The 14,983-nt window shown below is 41.4% G+C and overlaps 1 long non-coding RNA gene across 11 annotated transcripts in view; it reads right to left on the reverse strand.

Moving 5' to 3' along the window:
* Positions 1-8,438: 8,438 nt before the first annotated feature.
* The window catches only part of LOC112671019 (uncharacterized), a 53,919-nt gene continuing 47,374 nt past the window's right edge, over positions 8,439-14,983 (reverse strand). For all 11 annotated transcript variants that reach the window (XR_007410571.1, XR_007410570.1, XR_007410567.1 and 8 more), the window contains 4 exons: positions 11,410-11,436; positions 10,236-10,431; positions 9,085-9,176; positions 8,439-8,583 (listed from right to left, as the gene is read on the reverse strand). This is a non-coding gene — a long non-coding RNA (uncharacterized LOC112671019). The remainder of the gene's footprint in view (positions 8,584-9,084; positions 9,177-10,235; positions 10,432-11,409; positions 11,437-14,983) is intronic.

The raw sequence follows: 14,983 nt of genomic DNA on the forward strand, positions 1-14,983 counted from the left end.
TATTAATTATTATAATATAATAAATTAATATTAATAGAATAATATATTATATATTTAATATTAAATATATGTTTTATATATATTTTATATAAAACACCATTCCAATGGGTGGAATGGGTGTCAAACAGAAGATAGAAGGTCCTCAAGGAGCCTACTAGGGAAAAATGGCCAGGGAGAAAATTTTATTGGACATAGAATGCAAAGGATCCCTTGTTGTATAGCGATAAAATTTGAAATTATTTCTGCCTTCAGTAATGTGGAATGAAGAATAGAAACCTAATAAGCTGGTAGATTTGCAAAGATTTTTAGGAAGAATGTCAAAATTGCCAATTGGTTTCTCATTGCAGCTCATAACAAGATATGGATAAAGAAAAATATAGTAAAAAGCTCTCAAGCAAAATTTAGAGATAAATATCAAGTACCAAGGACTTGCCAGGCTCTACAATAGAACTCTTTCTTATTCCCAATCTCCCTAGAGCCAAAAAGTTCAAAGAATAAGAAATAACTTCAAGGTAAGAATCCTCTCCCAGGGTGTCTATAAGCTCTTTTGCTCAGACTTCAGGAATATCTAAGGGTATGTCTTATAGATGCTCTTAACTAGAGAAAGTGTTTCTAAGAGTATCAAGTATCTACAGAACACTGGCCCTCAGTACAAGCCAGGATGTGATTGTCTTAGAGATCTGTGAGTATAACTTTTGCTAGTGGACAACAAGATACTTACGTGAAATAAGATCACAGAAGCCCACAAAGTTTTTAAAAGGTTGTGTTGATAAATGCACCATCAACTTGGTCTAAATACAACAGAGACCATTTAAAATGAAGAGTCCTCTGGTTCCACCACTTTCCATGAACAACCAGAGAACGTTTTCCAGAGGCAAATATAGATCATTTCCTATACAGGGAAAGTGATTCAAGGGCAGAAACAAGATTTAAGAGGGCAGAGCCAAGAGTCACAAATAGTCATTTCTGTGTTTTAGAATGAGGCTCCAGTTAAGGAATTAGAAGTGTGTGCCTAACTAGGTTTCAGAGGTGCTATGACCTACACATTCTCTCCCTTTCTAAATTGGAGTATCTATTTTGGTTATCCTATATCTGCTCCATGAGTGCCTATTGGGTGCAAGAGGGGCAGATAATTTATCTTTTTATTACTTAAGTGTTTATATTGAGAACTAGACACAAGAAAGTATATCCAGGAAGGAGCCTTATCTGCTCCTGGACCTGATTTTAGGTAATAACATCCGGATTTAAGTAGTGATGTCCAGGCATTATTACCAAGGTGCCAGATAGAAGTGAAGCCATTTGAGTCCTCCAGACTTGCTTATGTCCCAGGCAAGAACCACTAAATAATCTCCGTCAGCACTGCAAGGAACAGAAAGATCACCCAGCTGAACCCTGCATGAGCTTCCAACCCACAGAATGATGTTATAATAAATTGATTGTTTTAAGCCAAAATTTGGGTTAGTTTGTTACAGCAGTGGAAATCAGAACACTGGCTTATGTATATGCCACATACCATAAGACTTTTTCATCCTGCCTTATAATTTACCTGCTTCCTATCTACATATTTTGTCAGAATGTAATTTCTTCAAAAGGAGAGATACTACCTTAATCATGGTTGTATCCTTCAAGTACTTAGCTCACAGTCCCCAGTCTGATTTAGGGACCCAGCACAGCAATATTTGGACCAGGACCAGGTGGGTTTCTGCTTTCATTTCTTCCACAAACACATTTTAGTTCTTTCTCTAATTCTAATCATTGTATTAAAGAGTGGGCATACAAGGGTGCAGGAACGGGCCTTTGTCAGAGTGCATAGGGGAAAAAAAGAGAGAAGAAAGTAGAAAAGCACAGGACAGTGGTAAATGTTGATTGTGGAGCACCTAACCCAGGTAGAGGAAGTTAGGAAATGTTTAAGGAAGAATAGCATAACCTGAGCCTTGAATCACCTATCATTATAGGTGATTTAAAGAATCAAGGATAGGAGATGGACATTTTATTAAGAAGGAAGAATATACCCAATGAGAAAGGTGCAGGAGAGAACCTTCTACTCTGAAAACAGCAGGCGGAACATGGTGACTCACTGCAGCATGTGGGAGTTGTTGAAAGTTGGCAGGAGGTAAGTGCTAGAAAAATCAGCAAGACTCTGTGTTCCATAGTAGGGATTTTAAATCAAAGACAATGGGAATCTGTTCCAAGATTTGAGCATTACATGGGGAAAAGCCCATTAATGCATCGGTAGAAGTAGCAGAAGTCACGACAGCAATCCAGGCAGGACCTGACGTGGATGAGAACTGAGGCGGTGAGGCGGGGATGGAAAGGATAGGACGGACTCGTGAGGCATTTATAAAGCAGAGTCCCAGGACTTGGTGTGGCAGCAACAAAAACTAACCAGAAAAAAATGCAGGTTCAAATTTGGGTAAAAGAGAGAGAAGGAGAGATGGGAGGCTGGAGGTAAGACCGAGTCAGAGTTGAGGCACAGGTTGGAGAGACAGCATATGATTAGAGCTGCAAACCAAAAGGAAATTCTAAATCCAGCTCAAATATGTTGCATTCCAGCCTCCTGTGCAGCATGCTCTGGAGAAATACAGCAGGCTGCTCCGGTTCACAAGAGGCCATGGGACGAAGGTTCACACTGAGGTGGTGACTACACCCAAGATGCTGCATGAGAACAGTCATGGAGAATGTGTGTGTGGGAGCATCCAGACTAGAAAAGGCATTGAGAAGTTGCATCTTGGGTAAAAGGAGGGAGAGCAATGCCACATAGAGGGAGGGTGTTTGTGTGTGGCAGGTGGGGCTTCAGAGCTTCAGAAGCAGGAGGTAGCCCTGGGCTTCCAGTGCCATAATAATGTTGCGGACGTTCAAGCGGTTATGGCAGGTGAGAACAAATGTGTGCATTGACAAGGGTAACGTCAGTTGTGTGGTGTGTGTGGGCGGGAGGGTGTTTCAACACAATCAGCAAAGACTTTCTTTTTTCTTTCAAGGGAAGCATATTTTTGGAAATAGCCATGGGACCTAGGTGAGCTCTGGCTGAGCGCATGGGCTGGAGAAGGAGGGACCATCCCTCCTAAGACCTGGCGCGAGGGAGCCATGTTCTCAGGGGACAAGCGGGTAACAGTGAGGTAGAGGGAAGAGAGGACCACTCAGTGAGGAGGTTATTGCTTGTTTTGTTTTGGATTTATTTTTCTAAGTGGCATAACCACCTTCCAAAGCACGTGGCTGCAGTGTTTGAGGGGGGTTGTGACAGATGCACTATGGAAGAATTCGAGTACGTGTGACTGGACGTGATGGACCTCTGACACTCGGGCAACAGCTGATGTTAACAGCTATCTAGAGATTACAGCTCCTTCATTCACACCTGGGAAACCTCAGGCTGAAGAATGTCTGAAAGCATTTTCTTTAGAAATTCACTTTTCCTTATCTAGAAAAGTGAAACCACCATGAATTCTCCATTCTTCATGGTGGTCTTTAACTTTTACTAAGTAAAATAATACAAAATTTAACAGGATAGGTTCTAGACTAAGAGCGCTCATAGTCAATTCCTGAATCCACCATTTACCAGCAACTTAAACTTGAAAAACCTTCCTATTTCCTATATTTTTCATGGTTTGTGAAATAATGTTCTTAGCTCAAAAAGGGTTGCTGGAGGATTAAATGAGATAATGCATGAAAAACACTTAGAATGTCCGATTCAGAATGAACTTTTTGTGAATATAGCTGATTATTATTATTAATAATAGTTATTTTCCAGTGGGCCCTTCAGGAGCTTCTTTGCGGGTTTGCCTGTGAACGGGGAAACGGGGAAGGGCACAAGCTGTTGAGCACACAGCACCAACCAGAATACCTTCTGCCAGGAGAGGGATCCCAGCTAGTTTCTTCGACTATGACACTGATTCTAGATGCTTTCTCTATTCTGCTGATCTAACTCCCATGCTATCAAAGTAAATATATAGGAGAATGAAAATGATAAATTTTAATTAGAGAGGGGAGGCCGGAAGGGACAGGGGAAGGGGGAGAGAGAGAACCGTTCGTAGGCTCCACACACAGCACAGAACCTCATATGGGGCCCAGTCTCACAGCCTTGAGATCATGACCTGAGCTGAAACCAAGGAGGGAAGATCAATGCACCACCTCATTTTACTGATGAGGTCTTGAAGTACCAGAGGGCGTGGTAAGCAACTCATTTTACTCACCTTCCATGGCTGCTCCTATGAGTATCCAAGGTCTCCAACAGCGAGAATATCTTCCTGGTGCAGGAAAATAACCATAAGATCACTCAGGAATTCTTCACACAGCAATTCCTTTGGGTAACTCAGAGGAGTCACTCCTCAACAACGCCAAGGGTATACCATCAAGACACTCCTGAAGGCTGCTCTGAGCTCACAAAAGGAAGATTGAAGGAGTAGAAGGAAACTACTATTTCCTCTTCCCCCTCCCTCTCTCTCTCCTCATTCTCTTGACCTTTAAGAGCCATTCAATGCCCTGGCCTGCTCCTAAGATGAGGACTGAGTGGACCCAGGATAGGTTATCTCTCCAGGGGAGACAGCAGCGAGGTCCAACTGCCAATGAATCCTCCCAACAAGGTGCTCCTTGACACAGGACACTTTAATGAGCCTGCCCAGATCTGTGTCCTGACACCAGGCTGGAGGAGGAGAGAGAGAATGATGGGATGCTCCTGTCATAGGAACAGAGAGAAATTATGCACATGGTCGGAGGGCAGCTGGTTCAACAAGAATATAAACTTCTCATTAACAGTCAACTGCTTCTTGGCAATGAGAAGGTGTTTGGCAGAGGCTGGAGGCGGAGAGAAGAGGAGAAGGAGGGAGGAGTTGTGCGGAGCTGCAGAGGGAAAACCCACACATAGCTGTGTTCCTATAGCAGGCCCTTGTTGGCTTGACCTCCACCGCCTCCAACAGCTGATCTGTCCTGGTAAGAGTAAGTATGGGTGATGTATTCTTCATCTCAACAATGACTCTCCAGGAAATAAATTCATCTGCCTCTCTGGAGAATTTATTTGAATGTTTTAAATAGCAGAAATCCCCATGAAGTAGATAGGTCCAGAAATACAGATTGCACTCAGAATAGATGAGCTATTACCTTGACTCTTAACTGTTATTCACCTTTATGTAATTTGGATTTGTTACCTGTAGTTTATTTGCCAGAGAAGGAGTGAAAATAATGAAAAATTTGCTTTTACCAGCATCTGTCTGCACACATGGCAGCCTGGTTTCCATCCCGTAGAAGAGACCATAACAGGTATGCACAGCAGAGCATGTAAGAAACAACTTGGAGATGGGGAAGTAGCCGGGTGCAGTGCAATGGGCCCTGGCTGGAGTCCAGGTGAACATCCTACACGGGGTACCATTCTCACTGTGCAACTTTAGACAGATATGCAGCCTGCTGGACTTCAGTGTCATTAAAGGCAAAATGATGATATTACCCATAAGCAGCAAAACTAGAAAAATATGGTGTTTTCACCAAAAGGCCACTAAACGGCAATGGGCAGAAATAATCCACAACTATACACCAGCATATAAATGGATTTCACAGGCATAACGTTGAAGGCAAGAAGCCAAACATAAACAAGTACATATCGTATTACTCAATTTCTATAAAGTACTAAGTGGACTAAACTATGTTAGATAAATTAATAAATTCCCCTAAAACAGGAATGACTGCAAAAGAGCTCAAGCAGGGGTACTAGGATGCTGGCCATTTTGCTTTCTTGACCTGAATCCTGATTAAATAGATGTGTTCAGTTTACGAAAATTGACCACCCTATACATATGACATATGCACTTCTCTGTACTTCAAATATACTCAGGAAGCAGTTAAAAACAGGAATGAGGACAAGAATAAATTGAATAATTTCATTCAATTAGTTTCATTCAGCCCTAACAGACCATCTTTCTAGTTTGGTAATCATTACAGTTTTTAGTTTCTCTTCTTTTTAAGGCTTCCTTCCTTTTCTTTGATGCTTTTTTCATCAGTACATAAGGATTCAAGGGCGGATTGCGCGGAATAGAATGGGGGATTTAGTGCCTTCACTTGACTTCCTGTAAGCAGCTCTAACTTCAGGCTCAGTGGGAAAAGAGCCTGGGCCCATGAGTTTCCATCAGGCTTGGCTTTATCAGTAAATGTAGACGATTGTCATTTCTGTATCCCTGGTAGAGAGTTCTCAATCTAATCCTTATCTCTGAGCAGAAAAATTGAAACCGTTCTCGGATTTGGTAGTTTGTAAAAAGCATTATAAGCGAAAGAGCAATTTTTTATTTTCTGTGAACAGAAATGATAAACTGTATTTTTTTCTCATTACCTTCTTTAGTTTGATGCCCCAACATTCATGGAGAGCACAGGGCGTCTTGCCCTTGATTAAGGTGTGCTATTTTAAGATGTTTGCAGCATTGGGTATGGATTTATGCAGCTTTTGACACCTTCTCCCCTAGCTCTCTTGTGAAACAGTGAAGCAGCTGAGTGAAACTCTAGGGTCTGGAGCTAATGAATAGAGCTGTGTTTTGCTCTGAGAGTGGAGGACAACAGTGCGGATTCCTCTTCACCCTCCATCCAAATCCTGTAGCATTTGATTTGTATCTGATAGAGAATAAAAGGCAACTCTGCTCTGAGTAAACCTCAGAGTTAGAGGGTTGTTTTTTTTTTTTTTTAAGTAGAAAATCTATTTACTTTTATTTTTTATTTTTTATATAAATTTATTTTTTATTGGTGTTCAATTTGCCAACATATAGCATAACACCCAGTGCTCATCCCATCAAGTGCCCCCCTCGTGCCCGTCACCCAGTCACCCCCACCCCCCACCCCCTCCCCTTCCACCACCCCTAGTTCATTACCTAGAGTCAGGAGTCTCTCATGTTCTGTCTCCCTCTCTGATATTTCCCACTCATTTTTCCTCCTTTCCCCTTTATTCCCTTTCACTATTTTTTATATTCCCTAAATGAATAAGACCATAAAATGTTTGTCCTTCTCTGATTGACTTATTTCACTCAGCATAATACCCTCCAGGTCTATCCACGTCAGAGTTAGAAGTTTTAAGCTAGGGGGTGGGTGAGCCACCTGGCAGGTGGGCAATAAATAAGCTGTGCCCATGACTGTAAGGTCAAGATGAAATTTCCAGTCCAAAATCAGGCAAAAGTAATGTGGTAAACACCTCACTGGGAGATAGCCTGAAACTCCACATTTAGACAGTGTAGATGGCCAAGGTCTGGAATGGCATTTGGGAGCCAGAAGGCCAAGATCACTGCAGGGCAAGTAGGGCGGGCTGGAATGTTGCAATAAGGTAGAGCAAAAAAGTAGTAACTCCACTTCAGTCAAAGATAACAATCTACCTTAGACAGGAGAGAAGCCCAGCTAAAGTGAGGGACTGAAGGATGGGGGAAGGAGGAGTGCAGAGAACAGAAAGCCTCTGGCCCGGGAAAACTGTCAATATAACTTTTTCAAGAGGCAGCTGTCACTGGCTGCCTATCGGTTTATAACTAAGTTACTCAAAAATTACTTATTAAGCCTCTACTCCCTGTCAGTGGCAGGCACAGTGTTGATGCACTAGGAATGCAAATGTGAAACTGACTGAGCAGCATACAGATGCATGGGCGTGCAAGGACAGACGAGCAACCGTGAGTGAGTCCAGGGATGTCTACAGGCAAGCACAGCTGCAAGATGGAGGAGGAAGGACGGTGCAGTGCAATACGCCACGTTGAGGACATTTTGACGACGTAACCCATTCACTGGACAAATAGTTATTGAGCCTTGTGCTCAGTGTACCGTGTAGGACACAGGACAGATGTGATCCCCATGGCTAGAGTGTGTGTAGGCAAGGACTGGACCTTGGTGAAAATGGTGATTTACGGCATAGGAAGGAGTTGGGTGGAATGATAACATGGGTAAGAAATTAAGGTTTGTGGAGGAAAGAGAGAAAGTGAAGTACTCAAGAGCTGTCTATGCCTTGTCTATTTTCACATGCACCAGTGACTTCCATCCTCTCTCTGCGTTGGTTACCGCCTCATCACATCCAAACTGGAACAGGAGAGTGGGGAGACCAAGGCTAACCCGATGCCCCACCACACTCAATGTAAATGAATGGAATGAAGTGAACTGGTTCCTATGAGGCTCAGACGTGGTCTTCCATGTCTTTAGGAGCATCTGATCTTACCTAAGGAGCTGCCTGCAAGCAACTTGAGAACCAAGGAACAGTCTTTTAGTCCAGCCTGGCGAGGCTTCCTCAGCCTTTGCTACCAAATAAGACAGATAAAGGTTTTGCTTCTTCACATTATGTTTGGGCTCAAGGTTTTCCAACCATCGTCAGAAAAAAAAATTTAAGCAGTGAATATCAGTATGAGGCTGAGGCAGTGAGAGATATGCTTTAGGACGTTTCTTAATAGGGTATATGAGTCAGAATGACTACTACCACTGGAAAACCACAAAATCTCAACAGCTTAACGTAAGAATGTATATTTTTGGCTTATACAAATTGTGATGTGTCTTGAGTTCTCTTCTCCAGGGAAGCTCTTTTCTTCTCCATGACATTGCTCAGGCATCCAGGCTGTTTTGGCTTGTGTCTCTTTCTTCTCAAAATGTGGTCTGTAGCCACAAAAAAGGGAGAGGATGAATGAAGTTGGCACACCAACCGTTAACTGCCTCAGCTTCAAAATGAAGTTTATAGCCAGAACCCATTGGCCAAAGTGCCCCAATCCAACTAATAAGTAGACTAGAAAAACTAGAGGAAACCAGGATATTCCATTAAATTAAATCTCTGCCACGGGGAGATCGCAACTTCTAGTGCTGAAAAGTAGACAGAGCAAAGAACTGTCTGACCCTCTGCCCAAGGCCCTCTGGGCCATAGTGTAAACAGTTCATCACTTCCTGGTCTGTCCATCCTGTCCTGGACTTTGGAATTACAGTTTTTCCCATCAGGGGATCTAAGAAGGATGAGGTCATGAGCTAGCAACTGTGCATAAATTAGTTCTTGACTTTGTTTAGAACATGCTTGGCTGAAAAATAAATATTGGCTAATTGGATAAATTAATATTATTGCTGACTTGGCTTTTTCCTTGATCCCTTGTTCAAGTTTATAGATCTTACCTTACCCTACCTTGTTCCTGGTCACCTGAGGGCTTATTTTGGTACCGGGATCCTAGCTCTTCCTAGCTTATCTGCAGTGTTTTCATATCCTTCTGTAATAAAACCAAACATCTTTGACTATATTTTCCCCTTCCCTCTGATTTCTTTATTACTAACCCCATGCATATGGAATGAACTTCTCTGCTCTCTAATCCTTGGACTTTCTCAACAGAAGGGGTATTAATCGGATGTGAAAATCAAGACCATTGACCAGGTGGTGATTAATAATGTGTGGGACTCGGGATCCGTGGGTGGCGCAGCTGTTTAGCGCCTGTCTTTGGCCCAGGGCGCGATCCTGGAGACCCGGGATCGAATCCCACGTCAGGCTCCCGGTGCATGGAACCTGCTTCTCCCTCTGCCTGTGTCTCTGCCTCTCTCTCTCTCTCTCTCTCTCTCTCTCTGTGTGACTATCATAAATAAATAAAAATTAAAAAAATAATGTGTGGGACTCAATGTGCATAAAAAGGAGCATCTATCTATCATCTATCATCTATATCATATACCTATCATCTATTTATCTCTATGTCTTCTCCTCTTCTCTTCCCTAGAGAAACTCGATTTCCTCTTTTCTACTTTTACCTTTACTTATATATTCAGGCACCATTCCAGGTGCTGGGACCACGTGGAGAAATAAAACAGACATGGATCTGCTTTCATGGGGGCTTGAGTCTAGTGAAGGAGATGGACATAAACAACTCAATTTTAAAAATTGGCCACATATCATGATAAGTATATTGCAAAGTAAATAAACAGCAGTGGTCTGAGAAATAATTTAAGCAGAGAAGAACAAAATTTCTTTTTCTAGGAAATGATATTTAAGCTTATTTCTGAAGGATGACTAGTGAGAAGTTAGGAAGGAATCAAAGGAAGAGTTCCCAAGCATAGGGAACAACATCGCCTAAATTTCTGGGGCAGGAACCAAGAGAAAATCAGCAAGGTTGGTTCTAGAAATTCAGGTTATGTGGTGACCATTAGCTGCCCTAATTTTATCAACATGATTGGTACAATTATTTAGAAAAATAGCTTTCTGGTCCTTCTGCCTAGTATTGAAATATATGCTACATCCAAGGGGAAAGGGTAAATGATAGAGGTCAACTGTTGGGGATGCACACCTTCATATAATCCTTCTATTTTCTCCTTGACTCCCATCATATGCCACTTCTGTTGACTCCAGGTCTAGAGATTCTCCAGAGGTGTCAGGCTGACTGGCCTCTCCATCTCATTTTTCTCTGTGTTTACATGACACGGTGACTTTTCCACATCACTATCCATAAATATGCTTCCAAGTATTTTCTGTCTTCTAGAAATCTGTTAAAATATCACACTGCCTATGGGTGTGCATTCTTTGATTTCATTGTCTCATATTTCTTTGAATTTATTGCATCACATTTTAATGGGGGTTTAGCATTTTGGTGAAGTACATGAAAGTGATTGGTTGGCTATATAGAACAGCTCAATTAGGGAATGGAAGTCAAGGGATTTTGATTCTGTTGTTGGTTCGTTTGCTTTCAGATGGAATCTACTTGATCAGTTCGAACACTGATAGGAATGACCCAAGAAAAAGGAAAAAGAATTTGTGAGAATTAGGGATCACTAGAGAAGCAAAATCCTTGGAAAAGTGAAGCAAGATTAGATCGAAAACACTTGGACAGAGACTGATAATATCATCTGATGTTAACACTATGGGCTCTGGTGCCAGATTTTCTAGTGTCTAATGCCATCTTCACTATTTAATACGTGGGAAAGTTTAGCCTATCATGACTCAGTTTCCTCATATGGAAGAAAAGGGAATAATAACAATGACTTTCTCATAGATTTTTTTTGTAATTATTACAAAATTATAATTATATAATAAATTATAATAAATTATATAAATTATAATTATATTATATATTATTATAGCAAGTGTGCAGTGGCTGATGCATAGAACAACCTTCATAAATACTAGCTTATTTCTAAAAGAGGAGAAAAGTTATTTCCTCTGCTTTATTAGGAGGGAGAAGATAATAAGTGAAATGTTAAAAAAAAAAACATGTAGTTTTTTGGGGGGAAGTGGACTTTGAGCTCCCATCTGACTTTTTCTATTTTCTAATAGGGGAAGACAGGCAATAATCTAACTCTGGGAGTGAGGAGCATTCTAAGAATCCATGTAAAATGTAGAATATATTAAAAGTTGATAAAGGGAATGGTAGACTGAGTTCATTTGAGAAACATGGTAGTTCTCTTACTCATACTGAGAAAGGAGATCATGAGTATAAAGTGATATAGTCAATCTTATGATATTACCTTTTTTTCAGCAAAGCTCCATTATACCTGTGTTGGAGAGGGGGAAAAAAAGCAGATGATTGATTCTTTTCAAAGTTAGAGTTTAAGAAAATATGTCTAGAAAAGTGAAAGAAATGAACTTATATTTAAGGATATAATTATAACAGTGGCCCATGGATTTAAGATAGGAAATAGAAAGACAGACAAAAGGTCCTGCATGGATAGAGTAGTGGAGTAGATGATATAGATCTTTATAAGGGTGAGGAATGAACTCGGTCAGGGTACATAAGCACATAAGTAGGATGTGTTGAGAGATAAGAGCCTAAGGTCAGAGTGAGCAATTTGAATTTATTTCCATATTTTTCTTGAAGATGGCAAGAGGTCCAGGGTATGACTGCATAGGTGGTATCTGCCATGAAGAAGACAATCACTAAAGAAGTCACAACCTGAGAGGCTTTGGTTTGGAAAAAAATGCATGTGGTAAGGTGTCCAAAAATGACGACAGGGTTAGGGGTAGAGGCAGGGAATGTGAGGGGGTATGGACATTTGTCATGAACGGAAAGGAGAGACCAGAACTCAGTGGATGACAGGAAGATAGGAACATCTACACGGCCAGTAGGGTGAGCCTCAGAGGGTCATCAGTGTGTGCGTGTGTGTGTGTGTGTGTGTGTGTGTGTGTGAGCACAAAGTGGAGGGAGGCAAATATCTCAAATAAAGACCAACCCTCACTATCCCACTGCTCACCAGACTCCGCCTTTCCTGCACAGCCTCATCTGTGCTTTCTGTTTGTTGCACTTAATATACAAGTTTCATGATAACTTCAGGAAACTTTCTCAGCTAATGCAATGTAGATGTATTCAGCTTGCTGTCTCATTTTACAAATACAATTTTTCCATCGATGTATATAATTGCCTCAAAATTCTTGCAAGGTTAAAAGGGAACTATCTCTTAAACATTAGTTTTTAAATTATGTATCACAATTAATTTACTGAATTTTTGAGCTTTATGACTTTTTAAATTGATTGTCTGAAAGCGAACTTCCAATTATCAAAGGATCAGATATTCTCCATTCAAAATTCCCCTGAGAGTAGCAGGAAGCTGGTTCAATATTTTCAAGATCCTGGGTCCCTTGTGACCAAATAGTAACTTGAGCCTCAATATGGGATCATCCAAAGTAAGCATTTCCTTAAGTGGGAGGTTTTGAGAAATCCAGAATCTAATTCTCAAGGCCACTGGAGCAATTGTTATATTTGGAAAACATCTTGCTTTCATTTTAGACACCAGGGTACCAAATGTGCTCTATTACATTTACACTGGAAATATGAAAACAGTCAGACAGCCCTGCCCAAATCCTGCCTTTCACAAAAGGATGAAAGCACAGGTTGTCAGAGGTGGTGGAGCTTAGTGTTAATCCTTCTTTTCTCAAGTGTCTATGGCATAGAAATAATATTTAGTTTATTGAGTGTTTTATGTGCAGGGCACTGTGTAAGTACTTTACATATATATCTGTATATCTCTCTATGATTATTTATATATATATTTAATATATATTCATAGACAGATGATGAATAGAAAGATAGATGATAGATAAGATCTCCACTTTTAAACCCTCTCACAAACTCCTCATTGTAGAGAGGAATTAGGACGCTAAAGTAACAAAAAAGAATAATTGGCTCTGAAGAACCAAACTAGAGTGGGGTCACTTATGTGAAGAATAAAATAAAAAAGGTCAGTGTAGGAGCATAAAGGAAACTTAACCTAATCTACAGGATTTCACAGCTCTTCTCAGAAATCACCCAGGATGCCAATCAACCCCAAATGCCAAGTCTGTCCATGCCTTCTCTGGACTGCCTTGTCCCCCTGACTCAGCTTTCTTGATCCAAATAAGAAAGACCACCAGGGACGCCTGGGTGGACCATCTGCCTTCAGCTCAGGGCGTGATCCCGGGTCCAGGGATTTAGTCCCACATCGGGCTCCCTGTGAGGAGTCTGCTTCTCCCTCTGTCTCTGCCTCTCTCTGTGTCTCTCATGAACAAATAAAAATCTTAAAAAAAAAAAAAAGACCATTAGGCAACCAAATAGCTGAGAAGTTAGCCGATAACTTCTGCATTTACTACATAAAAACCCCTTAGTCTGTAAGAAACTTAGAACTCCTGGCCCCCATGCCCCTGAACTTCCCAGCCTGCAGTTCAAAAACCTTGCAAAACATTTATGCGTCCATGGTGACTTTCCTCTGGGTGCCAGGCATGGGTGCTGTACCCACCAAGCCCTTTAAGTTCTCCATCCCCACAGAGTACGGGGAGTCACCAGAGGTAAACACTCTCAGACTCCAGTCTCCACTTCCTTGAACTTACACTCCTCCTAGTTTTATTGCAAGTTCGTTTATGTCTGGTGCATCGTACTGTCATGAGGCCCAGCAAACCTGAAGAGGCTGCAATTCCCTCCAGAACCCTCATTCATATCTCTTTTTGTCTAGATGGCACAGTCTTACAAAAACAGAGTTTGGAAAACAACAGCCATCTTGGGGATCTTTTGATCTTGGCAAGTTGGTTTTTCTGCATAGTAAACTAGAATGAAAGAATCCAAAATTGGGACACCTGGGTGGCTCAGCGGTTGAGCGTCTGCCTTCAGCTCAGGGCGTGATCCTGGGGTCCCAGGATCGAGTCCCACGTCGGGTTCCCTGCAAGGAATCTGCTTCCCCCTCTGCCTGTGTCTCTGCCTCTCTCTGTGTGTCTCTCATGAATAAACAAAATCTTTTTTAAAAAAAGAATCCAAAATTAACTACTTTGGGAAATGCTGGTGGTGCACACAAGGGCCTCCCTAGGCCAGTCCACAGTATCATCTCTTTGATAATTGCTGGTGTCCATAGTTCTGTTTCCTCAGTTCCTGTTGGTTTTGTTAATGAGCACATGAGGTCAATAAATAATAGATCTATTATTATGGGGAATCTTGGAAGCCAAAGCTGCAAAATTTGTAAGCACAAGTTAAGCACTGAAAAGCTATTAGAGCATTAATGACCTAAGTCTAAGACTCTCATGCTAAGATAAGTTGGTCACGGGTTACACTGACACTGGGTTATCCTCTGACTTCAAGAAAATTTCCACACCACAAGGTGCACTGCAAAACACCACACAATCTCCAACTCAGTGAGACATCCCTCTGAGGTATTAATTTGGCTCTGAGAAACCAAGTCTTAGCTAAAGAAATGGGATCCTCATGTTTTAAATAATTAAACATGCCACCTCCTGACCCACTGCTTATTTTATATCTAAAACCTATGATTCCAGAAGCTGTAGATATCTGCAAAAATAGCAAAATCTTACAAAGACAACCTAGGATTATAATGGCCATTTGGGGAATGTTCCATTTAGACAAGATTGTTTATTTAATAAACGCAATATGGTCTCATTCATCTGGGGAATATAAAAAATAGTGAAAGGGAATAAAGGGGAAAGGAGAAAAAATGAGTGGGAAATATCAGAAAGCGAGACAGAACATGAGAGACCCCTAACTCTGGGAAACGAACTAGGGGTGGTGGAAGGGGAGGTGGGTGGGGGGTGCGGGTGACTGGGTGATGGGCTCTGAGGGGGACTCTT

This window comes from Canis lupus, chromosome 5, assembly GCF_003254725.2.
Source record: "Canis lupus dingo isolate Sandy chromosome 5, ASM325472v2, whole genome shotgun sequence".
NCBI lineage: Eukaryota > Metazoa > Chordata > Mammalia > Carnivora > Canidae > Canis > Canis lupus.